This window comes from Arachis ipaensis, chromosome B06 (assembly GCF_000816755.2).
Source record: "Arachis ipaensis cultivar K30076 chromosome B06, Araip1.1, whole genome shotgun sequence".
NCBI lineage: Eukaryota > Viridiplantae > Streptophyta > Magnoliopsida > Fabales > Fabaceae > Arachis > Arachis ipaensis.
Window position 1 is genome coordinate 95,822,976 of NC_029790.2, and position 15,379 is coordinate 95,838,354.

Genomic DNA, 15,379 nt, shown 5'->3' on the forward strand with positions numbered 1-15,379 from the left:
GTTCAGAGAGAACAGATACAAGCCCTAAGTATGATTCTTGTTATCCTTTCCCTATCCATGAAAATTTTCAAATCCAAGAAATAGCCCAGAGTAAAGTAAATGAGTAAATGAAAAATGACGGATGGAAAAAATGGACAGTAAGGATCTGAAGGTGGAGGCTGACATGGTATATGCATGAGTTCTAGGCGGTGTCTCGGGAGTTTGTTCCAATTTTTGGATTTGGCTAGAGAGGGGCCAAAGTAAGACAGTGAAAGAGTTTCACTGCCGGTTTCATGTACTGAGAGGCAGGCCCTCGTATCATGGTTTATTTTTGGTTTTATGATAAGGGGAAGGGGGATATTAAATTCTTCTTGTTCTGTCTCCCCGAATCATTTTTTTAAAAGTTTGTTTAGGATGGTTAACTGTTTACAAAATCGAGGTTGTTAAGATGGTGAACCAGTTGAGAGTTAAACTGGAGAGCAAGGAGAAGGGGTAGGGCCTTGCTCGGCTTTAGGGCCGTTCGTGGAGAACTGATTTGCTCCTACATTCAAGATCTCAGCTACTAAGAGTTAAAAAAGCCCCTTATTTGTTCATTCGTTTATCGATAGATTATCTCCTTTTAAAATTTCATAAAATCGGCTAACTCCGAAGCCCCAATTGCTTGTTAGTTCAGTCTCCCCTACTTCTTTTTTTACTACTATTTTTGCACTATTCCCGTTGACATTAGTAGTGCAGACCCTGCTGTGACATGCCTTGATGCGAGGCTGGTCCACGACATTCGATTAAATAAAGTAAAATCTTTCTTTTATTACAATATATATAAAGAAAAAGAAAGATTTGAAGAACTGCTAGCTACCTACGGAGAAGAAGTGAGAGGTGCCGAAACAACTGCCGCATACCAAAAGACTGAACAACAACCCGGGAATAGGAGATTTGACCTCTCTCTTCCACTCCTTATGGGCAATAGCGACCCCGTATAGAATATAGAATAGACGTGCCAACGAACGGGCGATTCTTCTTCAACTAGAAATCGAATATGAAAAGGGCTGAAGAATCGGTGACTAAAGCGCTTTTCTGGTAACATATTCCTCAAAAAGAATAAGGTTGCTATTCCAACTTTCGCTGCTAGTTAGTGGTCTTGCTGGTGGTAATGAAATTCAAAATTCGTCATGGTTAATCCTCCCACCGAACCTATTTGAAAAGGCTCTAAAAGAATGGGGTCCCCGAACCGAGCTCCTCAGCGGCACCTGCAACTCGAAGAAATCCTGCTCTTGATACCGATCCTCCATGAAAGAAGTGTTAGGAATGCGTTGCCCTGGTATCGGTGTCCTTAGGCTGGGGGAAGAATCTTTCCTTGTCTTTTCTCTCTTCTATTTTGAGTTCGCCACTCCAATTTCATATGTAAGGCCTATCTTCCTAAAACTTCTGAATGATGGATTGGAAGAGGTAAGCCTCTCAATCCCTATCTTAAGGGCAAGATAGTTGCCTACCTTCGTAAGAAGGTTAGACCTAAGGAGTTACGTCTGTGTCCTGAAAGTCTGCTGATTGATGACCAAGTATGGTTCAATGAATACACGATTACTCGTAATTGGGTAGAAATGTATTTATAGTATCTATCTTGTCTATCTTGGTATTCTACCGTAGCTATGTCAGAATTCGTCACAATCGATGCTCTCTTGGATGCGCCTGACCAAACCAAATGAGAATCGTACTCTATGGTAATGCAACACTTAGTGATATGGACTTTATTATGTAAGTATTTCACTGCCTTTCATGTACAAGTAAGACTGAGAGATCCCATTGAACTTGCCTTGATTGAATGAGGAAGGGCATGCGAATAGGATAGGTTTGCGAAAGACCGATGTCTTTACTTCTGCCTGTGCCTCTCGCTTTCATTCACAGGTTAGCCGAAGTCCTTTGAAGGTCTGCTTGCACTGAGATAGTGATTCGATTTTCCCTGCCTTCCTTCCTAGTGCTTGCGAGATGGACTCTTTCATCGGAGGTTCACCTATTGGTCTTTAGAAATCCTACTTCACCTACCTTTGGAACTCAGATCTCAAGAGAATGACCGGACTTCCGGTCAGTGCTGCTAGACCTCTAAGCAAGTGTTGTGAGCCCTTATAACTAAATAACTAAAGATATATAGCTTAGTCTAGTTGAGCGCTTTATAGCATAGCCTTTTATATTCTTTATTCTTTTATATTATAGAGGAGCTGCTCGCCTGGTCACCGAAAGCCCTCGTCGGTAGCCATGGTTAAGCAAAGGCTTCTATGGCTCTAAGGTAGTAGAGCATGAGATGTTAGCCTTCCCTATGGACCCGAGCTAAGGGCCTAATTCTTCGTCTTAGTCTTATTGCCTTTGTAAAGACTAGTATAGTTTAGACGGGAGCCGGGCTTCTTCTAAGGCGAACAGCTTATTCTCAAGCAGGGGATTCATCGAAAAAAACCTATCTGTCTACTTGCTTTCAGTGGTAGTGAGTCGGAGAATCTCTCTGACTAGGATGGATGCTTTAACTCAAGGGGCAAGCATGTTACCTCCACGCTGATTCAGAAGGTCTTCGGTCTACCAGCCATATCTATTCCTCGATGATTGAAGGTATGTGTGAGATAGGAAGTTTCACTATGTGAAACTAAGGTACGAAGTGACTCGACTGAAAGGATTTCATATCAAGGGGCTCTATCGAACGGTTATCACAGCTTATTCTCAATTTCAATTCGTAGCCTCAAGCATCGATACTGAAGAAAGAATAGATAGAACGAAAGAAGCGAGGGTGCTTGCAGTTTCATAAAACGTAGCGTAGCGTTTGTTGATTGGGGGGATATGTCAGAGGATCCATCGTCAGGGTACCTTTCAGAAGGTCTTACGAACCTTTCTCTATCTTAAATCGCTTCAATAATCGAGTGCATGCCGTGCTGGTTCTCTCGAAAGACCCGGCCTTCCTTAGGTAAATCCAACTTTGTTTTGAATCCCTTATGCCAGTTCAGCCCAGGAGTTGGCCTTGGTTTGAAAGATCATCTGTCCAAATCTTGGGTGAGGACATTCCATCCTCACGCACTTGTGGCTGAGCATATAGCAGAGACAAAATGATATAGCTATATCGCAACGCTTTAAGTGTGTCATTAGGCACTTATACATGTTTATATATATTCACGTCAAAATTCTGATATTTTCTCTCTAGGGTAATACTCAAGAGTTGATGTTGGTATGTATACTTGATAGAAAACCTAATCATAGGCATTCCTTTAGCAAGGCTACGCATTCCTGACCTCTGTATGTGATATGATGCCGATCATAATCCCTCTAAAGGGGCTAGGCAGGTTCAGAATGAGAATCTTCTACACCTGTAGTTTAGCAATCAATAGAAGGCTTAGCTTGAAGCATGGCTTACCGTTTCAATAAGGATAGATCTAATTGATAAAGCCGCTCGACCTATTTATTGAAACTATGTGTCAAGGGTTTGAATCGAATGACTGATCCTTGTTGGGACTCCTACTTTCTTTTGAAAGGAGTGGAGCGAAATTTCAGCAAGTGGGGGAAGATGAACCAATGCCTTGTTGAGGGAAGGAAGCGTAGTCAGGCTTGAGATCACACTAGGAAGATAGTAGAATCAGCAGTCGAAGTAGTTAAGAAATAGGGCCGGAAGCCACTTTTGTTTCAAGACCAATTGCTTACTCAAGAATCAGACCGACGAAAGCTGCCTCTTAAACGAACAAGAAGTTTCGAGTTGATCAGAATTACCTAACCAATTATAGGACCCTTTCACATTTTACAACAGTCAATTCCAACTCCTCCTCTTTTTATCGGGAGGAAAATAGTTGTTTGCATGGATATGTCTTGCCGTATCCATTGGTTGAAATCTCCCAGAGCCTCTATAGGGGCTCCAACCATTGAGAATGGAACAAATAGGGGAGATTGAATTCTTCTCTTTCAACCCTTGCTCTTGCCTCGGCTTCGCCTTCCGCCTTATTAAGCTTTGGACTTCCACCTTCAGCTAAGCACCTAACCCGTGGGACGGGACCGACCTTCTATTTTGTTTGTAATTATTGGACTTGCCCGAAAGAAAGGAAGCTTGGCAACCCTCTAGATTAGGGAAGAGCTTGTTGCATATGCGTAGGAAAGGACCAGAAAAGCCCACTTTACTTTGACCTCCCTGAGCTTAGCCCTTTACGACCTTTTCCATTCATCGGAGAAGACTACGTCACCTAAATCAACAAAAAAGAGGAAGGCATTTCTCATTGTTGGCTAGCCTGGGCTCCACACTAGATTTTATCTGAGATGGCGAGAATTCTTTAGTAAAGGCATGGCTTAAGCCCACTCGGGACGGGAGGTTTTTCAATGACTATTACAGCTCGTAGAACCTTGAGGAATCGAGACTAGTCTAAACTAGTATAATAAGTGACTAGCCTAGTGCTACTCCTCCACAAAAGACTTGCTAGAATAGCTACCACCCTTTCTCTTGACTTTCCTTGCCCACGTCGGATTACGTAAGAATCTATTCAACAAGCCAAACCAAAGCCTTTTTGCAAAAGCATCAGTAGACGCAGAAAGAGATCCTATTCCCCAAGCCCATCTTCAAGGGTACTTACGCTCTAGGGAGACTATCTTCTTTATCATAGGGTAGGAGGCTTCCAAATCTGCATTCCCATCCCCCGATGAGAGATCGAAGCACAGGAAAGGCAGGCTGCGAAGCGATTGTTCTCGAATCAAAGGCCCATACAATTCCCTTTTCCTTATCTAATAAATATTAAATAAATATGCCCTTTGATCGCTACAAGTATGTAGCCACGTAAACGAAAAGAAGGCAAGCTATCTGATGAATTTGCTGAAAATGCCAATGCCGAATCACCACCTTTCTTAACACCTGACCTCTTGACTAAAATGAGCCAAGGAGTCCTTTTAGGATGAGGTTGATGCTCCTTGATCGGAGCCTGGTCTGGGATCGAGAATTTTCCCTCTACTATCAAAATTACGATTACCAAAAAATGCGATTTCATAGACGAGGCGGTAATCAAGTAGCAATTCACTTTAAAACCTCTTCTTTATCGCGGGCCCTAAATAAAATCCTTGCCCTTGTTCGATAGAAGAATCTGGAGCGGATTTCCGATAGTTGCCAAGTCGAAACCTACTATAGTCTAAATCCAAAAAGGAGAGTTCTTTCAGAGCGGGTCAGGGAATCTAAGTAAATCATAGAATCGATTCCCGTTGAAGTTTGACGAGAGATATCGGTAGTATATATAGGTTACAATTTCTTCACTCACGCGAGATTGCTAGGGCAGAAAAGCGAGAACTCGAATGCTTCTCCTACTCTCTATAGATGAGACTGAGAAGTAGATCCAACCTAGTCTAGTAGTAAGCAATCTGCCAAAAGCAAGGTTTTTCTTCCTAATCCTAATCTCGTAGTAGACAGGCTTTTTATTTAATAGCCGCACATACAATACGTGTAAGAAGCCTGAAATGTGATTTAGCCCGGTTACTAACTGAAAGTGGCTCTTCGTTAGCGGTCGTCCCTCGAACGAATCCAAGAATTTCTGCAGTCGATCGCTTCGTCTTCCAAATAATTCCTGAAGTTCGTGAAGATCCCGAAACGATGATCGGCTTTAGGCGAAGAGCGATAGATAGTTGGAGAGCGTCTTCTATTCTATTAGTAAAGCGCTAGCGGCCGTTATACTCATTACGTACGTCAAAGTGCGGGACTACACGTCTAGATAAAGCCGATACAGAAAGAGAGGTTGAAAGCTTTGCGGTTAATAATAGAATAAGGAATCAAATTCATTAGCGAATCGCTAGTTTCGATCTCGAATCAGGCTTCGTCTTTCACGCCGGAGGGAAAGCCGGAAGAAAACTCCCTAAATAGAAACGATCTTCCTTTCACAACAGGGTTCGGTTAAATAAAAAGAAACAAGGGGCTGGTCGAGCGAGGCAGTGCACCCCCAGCTGTGGTGAATTCCCAAAAAGAATGAATCTGATGTAGGCCGGTTGTCCAAGTCTTTACTTTAATGAATAGGGAACTTACCATTCCCGCATCTTATTATTTCTTTTTTCCTCAATCTAGTTTTCCTAATCCTGTTTACGGTCTTTTCTTGCAGTTCGCGATCGCCTAGATAGCTTCACCCCTGCCATACCATATGTAAAGAAATTGTTTCGGTATAAAGACCAAGCCTTCGCGCATATAGGAAACGAAACTAAGACCTATGGTGCCATATAAGATAAGCATTTCCAGATTGGGTCAAGATTTCGAGCTTAGAATTGAGTGAGGTTTAACTGATTTAAGGGGTTCCTCCATAATAGCTAAAATTAAGTAAGTGGAATTTCACTACGAAACTTAGCAATAAGTCCATCCGATAGTGGGTGGTTTGGAGATCAAAAAGTTAAGTTTTTATGGGCGGAGGTATAGCTAAAAAGTATAAGGCTTTCGCTGTGACTAAGGATAGACAGGACTCTCGGTTCGTCTGAGCCTGAGTCGAAGACTTCGGATCCTGCATCTGCTTCAGTTAATTAGGTTAAAATGTGCCTTAAATGGTGTTTTGATCCTAATCCTAGCTAGTCATCATCCAAAGTTGAGGCATTCAACAACTTTCTGAGACACCATTCTTCCCATAGCCCTAAAGGATTAGGCCAGCCTCAACGTTTCTACAAGCTCAGTTTCTACCCAACTTTTTCTGAGAGAATCGACTACGGGGGGTATGCTGATAAACTCAAACTCGTCTCCGGTTGCTGCTGATGTGGAGAAATTGGTACCAGCCTACTCGTGATGTTCCTTGCCTGGTTCGCTATAGGAAGTGCTTTGAGCAAAGGGGGAGGGAGGGTTAGGACATCAAATTCTAGTCTTCAAAAAACTAGAAGAGGTTCAATTCCTCTTTGATGTGGTTAAGGCAAAAGACAGATATAGATATCAGAGAATAAATTTTAAGGTAAGACTGGTTTTTTCTTAGGTCATCGGGTAAAGTTTAATAGTTCCAAGCTAAACGTACTAAATCAATTAGCTTAAAACTATTTATTGGAAAATTCAATAAATTTCTTTGAAATATTTCCTACTCATATTAGCTATCTACGATAAAAGAAAGTAGAAGCCGCTTTTTTCGAGGAAAGTCTCAGTGCGTAAAGAGTCCTCATACAAGAAAAAAAGCCAGTGCTAAAGAAAGAGCTCTCTCTTATGCAATAGTAAGCTTCACAGTTGCTATCGTAGGGCGCAAACGTTTGGTTTAGTCTTTGGCCCAGCCCAATTCAGCATTAATCGGGTATTTGAAGCTAAGCGTATTGTTGTAACAAGGCCAGGAATTCTTCATAGAGTTGGTGTGCTTTTTATTTCAGGAGAAGTGGGTATGTCTTATGAGGGTCGCTCTAGTAGAAGTCCCACCCGGGTGAGGGAAATCCGAAAAGACAATGGCCGATTCAGGTTAACATTAACAAAGGGTCGATGTGAATTGAGCTTGAACGAAGTGAAAGGTACGTAGTCGCATCGAACGAAGTGAAAGGAATTCGTAAGCCCGCAGCGACCGAAGCAGTATAGGCCTCCTATCCTGCTGTAAGGAAAGGCCCGCTATCCAATTCCATCAATGACTGCTGTCTTGTACTGATGTTTTTTAGTAGGTTAGTGATGGGTTTTTTCTAAATGCTTACGAGACAGAGAGGAGATACGCTAGTGAGATGCGCAGGTGTATGAGCTCTGAGATGTGTAGGTAGAAAGAGAAGAAGCCGTTCCAACTGGTCCTATAATCCTCCTTCCTAGGGTAGTAGTCAATCCGATGTAGCTAATCCGACCGGCATTAGTAGACGAGTACAAATGAATAGATTTGCCCTATGCTACTGACTATATGTAAGCAGACAAGAAAAAGATATGGATTCGTACGACTACCTCTATTGACGGCCTGGAAGCCTCTTAGAACTAACAACAATCATCTCGACCACTCTTCCTAGGCTTGTACTTTCGCTCTTTTAGATCGTGTAATGCAATCTCAGATCTTCACTTCCTTTGCCTCAAGATCGGATGTGGCTTTCTGGGTCTCCCCTGACCCACACTAGGGCCTTGACTTCGGTTCCAGTTCCAGAGATGGGTTCTGTGGCGAACTCGAGTTGAAGAAGTCAAGCTTTTAGCTTGAAACAAGAATGGATAGAGTTGACTCAAAAGAAAGCGTGGAGCGAGGCCTTTCTAAGGTGGGACGGTTAGCTTTCAACTCAATTCTGTTGCAGCGGCATTAGGGCTTGCAGAGAAAATAGAAATATTTTTATCATTCAATATCCCAGAAGGCCTTTGAAGTAAAATTCCCATTTGTTTTTGCGCTGCGAGACCAATGAGGAATTCTGTAAATGCATGACCCCTCTTTATCACCGCCACCCTTCAATGTTATGGGTTTGCGACAGTAGCACCAATATCCGATGTTTTCTCAGTTGCTGGCTTGGGATGAAATAAAATATGATTCGTGGACCGATAGCCTCAAGTGCTGATTTCTTCCTTTTGGTATTGAAGCGGCTCATTCTTTCTGGTTCACGACCGATCTAAAAGTGCTTTCCTTCTAGCTTGACTTGTTCCATTAGGTATGTGGCTTTGTTGTAAGCGGACCTACCAATCATCCTCTCCCCCTTTCCTAAGGGGAAGTGTAGGCATCAGAGAGGCCCCGCCTAGAAATGCAGGGGCTTGCCTTTCTACCTCTCTCCGTATTGCATTCATCCCCATCTTTTGATTCCTTCCATCTTTCCGTTCTCTTGGGCCCCCAAGGAATATTCCATCTTTGGGGAAAAGCACATCAGCCAGCCTTTCAAGCATCCTACTCCTTGTAATCGTATGAGTCCTGGCCTAATCCTTTAGGGCTATCAGTCAAAGTGGGAAAGATTGTTGTCTGAAAAGTACTCCATTACGTATGTATGGTAGTTTTTTCCGTATGCCCGTCTAAGCGAGAGTATGGGTTTCCGGCTAGTCTTGGAAGTCTTGTAATGGATTCTTCTGGTTGGGTTGTAGCGCGGGTTTCCGTTGGGTGAACCCCTATCGATCTTCTTCTTGTTTGGTAAGCGGCTTCTTGCCTGGCACATTAACCTCCTTTAAGTTGATTTGACTACTCTTTGATCTCTTTCCCGCATTCTTTCATTTCTTTCGTATAGGGAGTGGATTAAGTTGACTTTCTTCCCCACTCTATAAGAAAGTTCCTTCAGCGGTCTAAGCTTCTCTGCCCGCTTTGCATTACGTATATCAGTCGATTCGGTAATCATTCCGTTAGCTCTTCATCCCGTAAGGATTCGAAGTAGTGTCTCAGTGTAACCGGCCCCGCCGGGCAGAAATCCTCTAAGAGTCCCGCAGGTAACCCCGTAGGCTAACTTATCCCTCCGCATATTCGTTGAAGCGAGGGCAAAGGGCTTTTTAAAGGAGAGCTTTGCCCCTCATCAAGGATTTCTTCCTTTTATCACTTCCTTGATGAAGCAGCCTTTGCCACATTCCCCTAGTCCGTCTAGCTCTCTCCTCGTGCAAGCCTTCTATTAGCAGTTCAAGCAGTCGAATCGGTAATTGCCTAATCTAATTTGTTTGCTATTCCTTCTTTTCTTCCATGAGGAAGCGGAGAGGTAGCGTGTAGGTTTGACTAATGCAACTAGTCGGCCGAAAGGGAATCAATTCTTGTGTAAGAACCCCTAGTGGCCCGGTTCGTCTGTGTCTTAGTCGTGGAAGGAGCATTGGCTTAGTCTTGAGACTATTTAACTCCTCAGTCAAATAAGGTGTTTTCGTTCTTCCCTCAGTTGCTTTCCCGGAAGCCGGTCACTTGTAGGCCATCGATCCTCTCTCTGAGAGAAGAAGTTAGTTAAGAGAAAGGGTCGAAACTAATGGAGGAATAATTCTAGTATCTACTATCCCATCGATCCGGAGGTTTTGAGAAGATAAGTCCTTCTCCTCCGCTGTGAACGCTATTATCTCAGAAGCTCAGGCTGTTGCACGCCTTACATCTCAGATTGCATCTTCGCCTCCATGAAAGAAGAATCAAATAAGTCAAGTTCCATTTGATAGTCCTAGTATCCGACTCCGAAGTCTCATCTCAATCCGGCGCTTTCTAAGGGAAGGCTTTAGCTTTCCAATCGTAGGCCTAGGCCTTCTTGACCCTTTATCGGAGAGGCAACCGTCTTGTCTTAACTGTCCCGAGCTACCGTTCTACCGTTGTGGGTTGTGCTCATTAAATCATTAAAAGAGTTGTCCCTCGATGATGCATTGTCTTGAACTGAATCAAGCTGAAGCAAGAGACACTTGACCGGCGAGGTTCAATCGACTTTCATTGACCTGAACTCATCAAAGTCAGCATTGGATGAACGTCCGGTTGACGGGGAAGGATTTCCTATATCAATCACTTGTATAAAGCAAGTCAACTCAAGAGGATCGGAGCCCATTTCCCCAGTTGACGAGGGAAAGTCCCACGGTAAGGAAGTCCGCAAGAGCCTGCAGCGAGGGTTAACTGAAGGCGTGCCCATAAACTGATGATATGGTTTAGGCCTATAGCGCATAACAGAAAGAAATCTAGCTATTGCCTTCTCTTCTTTCTCGAAGAAAGTCATTGCTTGATTGATTCAAGGTCCTCGCCTATCGTCTTAGTAAATTTCCTTGTTGGTGTAATTGCCCCGCCCCTGGAGGCTAACTTCTCTTTCTATCTCGTACGCATTGGAATCGGTACATCTCTTTGTCGGTAATCCCCTATTCCGTAACCAGTCCATTCCGTACTCTCTCCATCTAAGATCTCGTACCTTAGCAGTCCATGTTGTAAGTTTATTAGTTTTTTTATGTAGGCTGGCAGCCAGTCTTCTATAGTAGGTGGGTGCAGCCTCCAGCTGGAATCCTATTCTCCCTCTTCTAAATTGATTGTACCGGTCTTTCATCTCCTTCAGGTCCAAGTCTTGGATTCGTTCCTATCCTCATTTTTCATTCTCTTCTGAGAATGGGTAGCTTCTTCCTATAAGGAGAATGCTTTTTGCTTTCTTTCTTGTATCTGCTTTAACGGAGCCCATACCTAACTCGCTATGCTTACAGCTTGGCACGGGAAGCCAGAGGGAAAGCATTCCTTTCAAGGTAGTGAAGTTCTCCAAGCCGAGGGTGAATAAAATACCTTCATTCTTGCTTGAATGGCATTCTGCTTTAATATCGGCATAGCCGCTCTTTGCATTGAATAGGTTGTTCTGAGCCTTTTTTTTCGGCTCTAGAAAGCAGATTCCTTCTTTACTTAATTATATAAGATCGGGCATTGCGCTGTGGCATAAGCTTTGGATTCAGAGTTCATCTAGAACTGAGTAAGAAAAGGAAGGAAAAGATTAGATAAGAAGAAAGAGAGATCGGTGTTTTCGCTGCTTCTTCTGTTTGCAGTGGTCTCGAATGAGCTCAAGGAGCTATTAGCGAGCACATCCAGGCTCTACCTGATCTAAGGGAAAGCACGTTCATGAATTCATGGCAATATATATGTGCAGCTCTGGTTTGTTGTGGTGCTTTGGTTTAAGAGAATATCTTATGCTGTGGAATCCTAGCTTCTCACTAGCTAACTGCTAATCCGTTCTCTTTCCAGGCCGACCCCCCTTTTTTCTAGTCAAGTTGGAGAGGGGAATTCAGCTCGACCGACCCTTTCACCTCTCCTTTTATGACTCTGAAAGCCCAATTCCTATAGTTAAGGTAGCTAGGTATTTCCTTATTTAAGGCTGTTCTAGTCTTGTCTTCTGAGGAGCTTTAGAGCCTAAAAAGAAGTTTTTATAGAATATCCTCCGCTGCTATCCTCGCCCCCGGGACTGGTTCAAGGTAAGCTACTGCCTCTACCGGTGCTCCTGTCTCCCGCCTCCATGTGGCACGCACGTGATGACACACAGTTGGTTGTTCCCATCCCCGCTCTAGGGATATAGAACTTTAGCGATCCAGCATTGCCCCTCTCCTCCTTCTATCTAGTCGTCCCCGGGCGGGATCACCAAGAACGCCTTAGCAGATACATTTCAATCTGGAGTTCGAGTTGTTATCATGCCGTCCTGATAGTTCGAGGGCCGTGAGAAGCATAGCTAGCATCCCAAAGGCAAAGGTAGGAGAAAGATCTTTCTTTGAGGCTCGCTCTAGATCGGATGGTTCTATGGGGCCTATATGGAGCTAGCCTAGCGATGGGAGCCTCCCGGGCAGGGAGGTTCAGATGCAGCTTCGTAGCTTCCTCGCATGGCACTGGAAAAGGAATAGGAAAGAGATGGCTTCGACCACTATAGCTAAGAAGGGCTTTGCAGGCTTGTACTTTCTATCAATCTATCAATAGATGGGCTAGCAGAAAAGCAGGAGAGGGGGTTCCTTAGATGCAGGCAGGGAAATCATTGTTTTGCCTTCCCGGCTGGGCTTCGAATGGAGGTTATTGGCAAGCAAGCAGAGGAATGAATAGCAGGAGAGTTTTGAAGTTCATTTTATGATGTTAGCTCGCTAGGAGCGGAAACGGGACCTGCTCTAACCGCTACCAGACGGAACTAGATATTCAAAAGAGCCATCACAGCTTCTGAAAGAGCAGCTTGGAAATTACTAAATAATTTAAGGTACTGACTAACTGAGACGGAGAGAGCCCTTTTTCAGTGTTGTCGGAATAGGACCTGTTGGTGGTTTAAAGGGTATTACATTAGGACTTTAGTAAAGATAGTACGACTTTGGTTTCAGAGATAGCGATTCGCCTATTCTTATTCCTTTCCTTTTAATCAAGGTCTTTCCCGAGGAAGAGGGAAGCAAGCAAAGCCCGGATCGGAGGGGAAATAGTGTTGTAACTGAGGTAGACTACCGAACGGGTGTGGGAAGAATCTCGCCAAAGGTTCCATTTCTGATTCCTCTCCAACGGTTAACTCAAGGGATTCGATTCTCTTTTACGCTAGGTAAGACCGAGAACTCGATTGCGGGTGAAGCCTTAGTTGTCGCTGGTGGTGGGGGAGCTGACTGAGATCTCCATATACTATGGTAATCATGTGATGCCCGTAGTAAGTCAAATAGAAGATGAAAACATTCGATTACTTTTCCAGCGCTATGATCACCGTCAAAGACAGGATTCGAGGCCTTTGTCCCCATTGCTTCTTAGTGTTGTAGGCAGCCCCATCTCTTGATTACGAATATCACTTTCACAGCAAGCACGAATGCGCGAGAAGCTTCACTATTATTATATATATTGAAAGGATCTCCCCGGGAAAGCATGATGCCTTACTTGCCCCTGCTCGATCTGTTCTGGACCGCATAAAGGCCTTACTTATACTTATCCTCGATCTCCAAATCCCACAGAGATGTTTCCTCGGTGCTTTCAGAGAAAGCTGTCCAAGGTTCATCAATAATTGAGGAAATCAACCAAAGCATCTCTCCGGCTGTCCACTTTGCTTAGTAGGGGGGAGGATCCGATCAATACAAGGGTTGCACCTCTTCACGCTGAGCTGGATCGATGGCCAGTGAGGCTGGTCGAAGTAGAGGATGAACTAGGAAGTCTTTCTGTCGATGACCTAGTGGCCAGTGCCAGAGAGTCGACTCGCTTTAGGTAGGAGTCCCCTGGCTTCCTTTCAGCGTTCACTTCCTTATCCCTATAAGTCGAGCTAGGGAAGGAAGTAGTGGGATAGAGTGAGTGAGAATTTCACTCCCAGGATAAGAGTCAGCTGTCCGGAGATCTTACCTGCATGTAAAATCCCATGCAATCTTGACTCTCCCGGTGAGTAGTCGTTCGAGTTGGCATGAATGGCACAGATGTTATCAGTAGAGCTTATATGCTCACTAAATCGCTCGCTTGCAAGGAGACAATCTATTCTATTAATGCATGCTGGCTGATCATCTGGTAGCTAGCTCAGCATCCTAAAGTTTGTAACAGAGATAACTTCTGTCAAAACATACCATTTTCCCCGGGTCTTTTCATTTTAGGTTATGAAGGTGATTGTAACTGGAAAGCTGCTTTATGACCTACGCTTCGCTCGTTTGGTAAGCTGGGTTCTTTCTTCCGGAAGTGTCTTAGAGGGATGAGGATATGAAATAGCTCAGGGAAAGGATACTATAAGTGACTTCCTGGGACTCGGGAGGGAAGAATGACCGCGACTGACGACTGAGAATGTTCTGAGTACCGAAAAAGCTCTACTGAGAACCTTTCTGCCCCATAATTGACCCCGCCCTAAACTATTGAAGAAGCGAAAGCAGTTGCCGCTTATGAACTCATAAGAACCAGACAGAACAGGCACTCGTAATCGTCCCTTTCCTCTGTCCTTTTACCCTTAGTTTGAACAGCAAGCCAGAACTGGATTACATTTCAATAGAGAAAGCTATCAATGGTCACATTGAGACGGGAACAGATGGGAAGTTCGCCCTCCAGTTCTATTCTTTTGGATGAGACGCTTCATATTGTAAAAGGGAGCAATCGATAGAGAGCAAGGGATGCTAGCGCTCTGATCCTAGTATTCGTTCAGGAAGCTTTGGCATCGGGACAGTTATTCATCAAGTGGATCGATCCTTTGCCCCTTACCTCAGTAGCAGGGCCCGTCAGCTTATCGATCTTAGAATGTCTACCGGACGAGATGAGATCGCCTTAGAGATGATAGAACATGTTAAAAATCATCACCTATGCAATTTGACTTAATAGAAATGAGCTAACTCTCTCTTTTCTAAAGTTTCCCCTAAGCTGGTGAATGCACCTTAACGTTAAGAAATCTTCTTCTCTATTTCAATTGGAAGTTTCACTGGACACATCAAGGTTTTTTGCTGGAGCGAAGATGCGATAGCTTTACGAGAGGCCAAAGAAGAATAGCTTGCTCGCCCCTAGATAATAAGCAGGAGAGGAGTGAATTGCTGCCTTTCTTTATCCTAGGCTTAGAGCTCTCGTCAGCTGTTCGGAATTAAGCCGATTGACCTAAGACGTCCATCATCGAATACGGCGCTGGCCTATACTAACCATTCTAAAAACTGTGAACTCACTTTCTTTCGTAGAGTGCAAAATTCAATTGGGGAAGGGGACCTAGTAAGATGGGACAAACCCTGGACTGAGGAAAGCATTAGACTTAAACGGAATAGGGCTAGCTACTACTGACGGAAATCTTCCCGTTCTGCTGAGTCTGCTGCTGTGCTTGCCGCTTCTCTATGATTATGATTCGGAAGTAAGATTAGAAAAAAAAAATGGTTTTAGTAATTAGTAACAGGGGGCTTTGACTTGAAAATCCATCGCTTGTTCTATCGAGGAGCTAGTATTTTATTATCTTTAAACGACGGTGGAGTATCATATCTCGTAGTGGGGACTTATTCCCCCGGTTCTTCTCGAACCCCGAGCAATGGTTCTTTCATCAGTGCGATTCTTACCCATAAAAACTTAAGTATACTATAGGCCATCATCCTGGTGATGCCTGAAAATTCGTCGGGAGTGGTGGTCCGCTTAGACCAAGAGACTTTCTTTCATCTGCGCAGGCTGCTTTCGGGTAGGTGTAT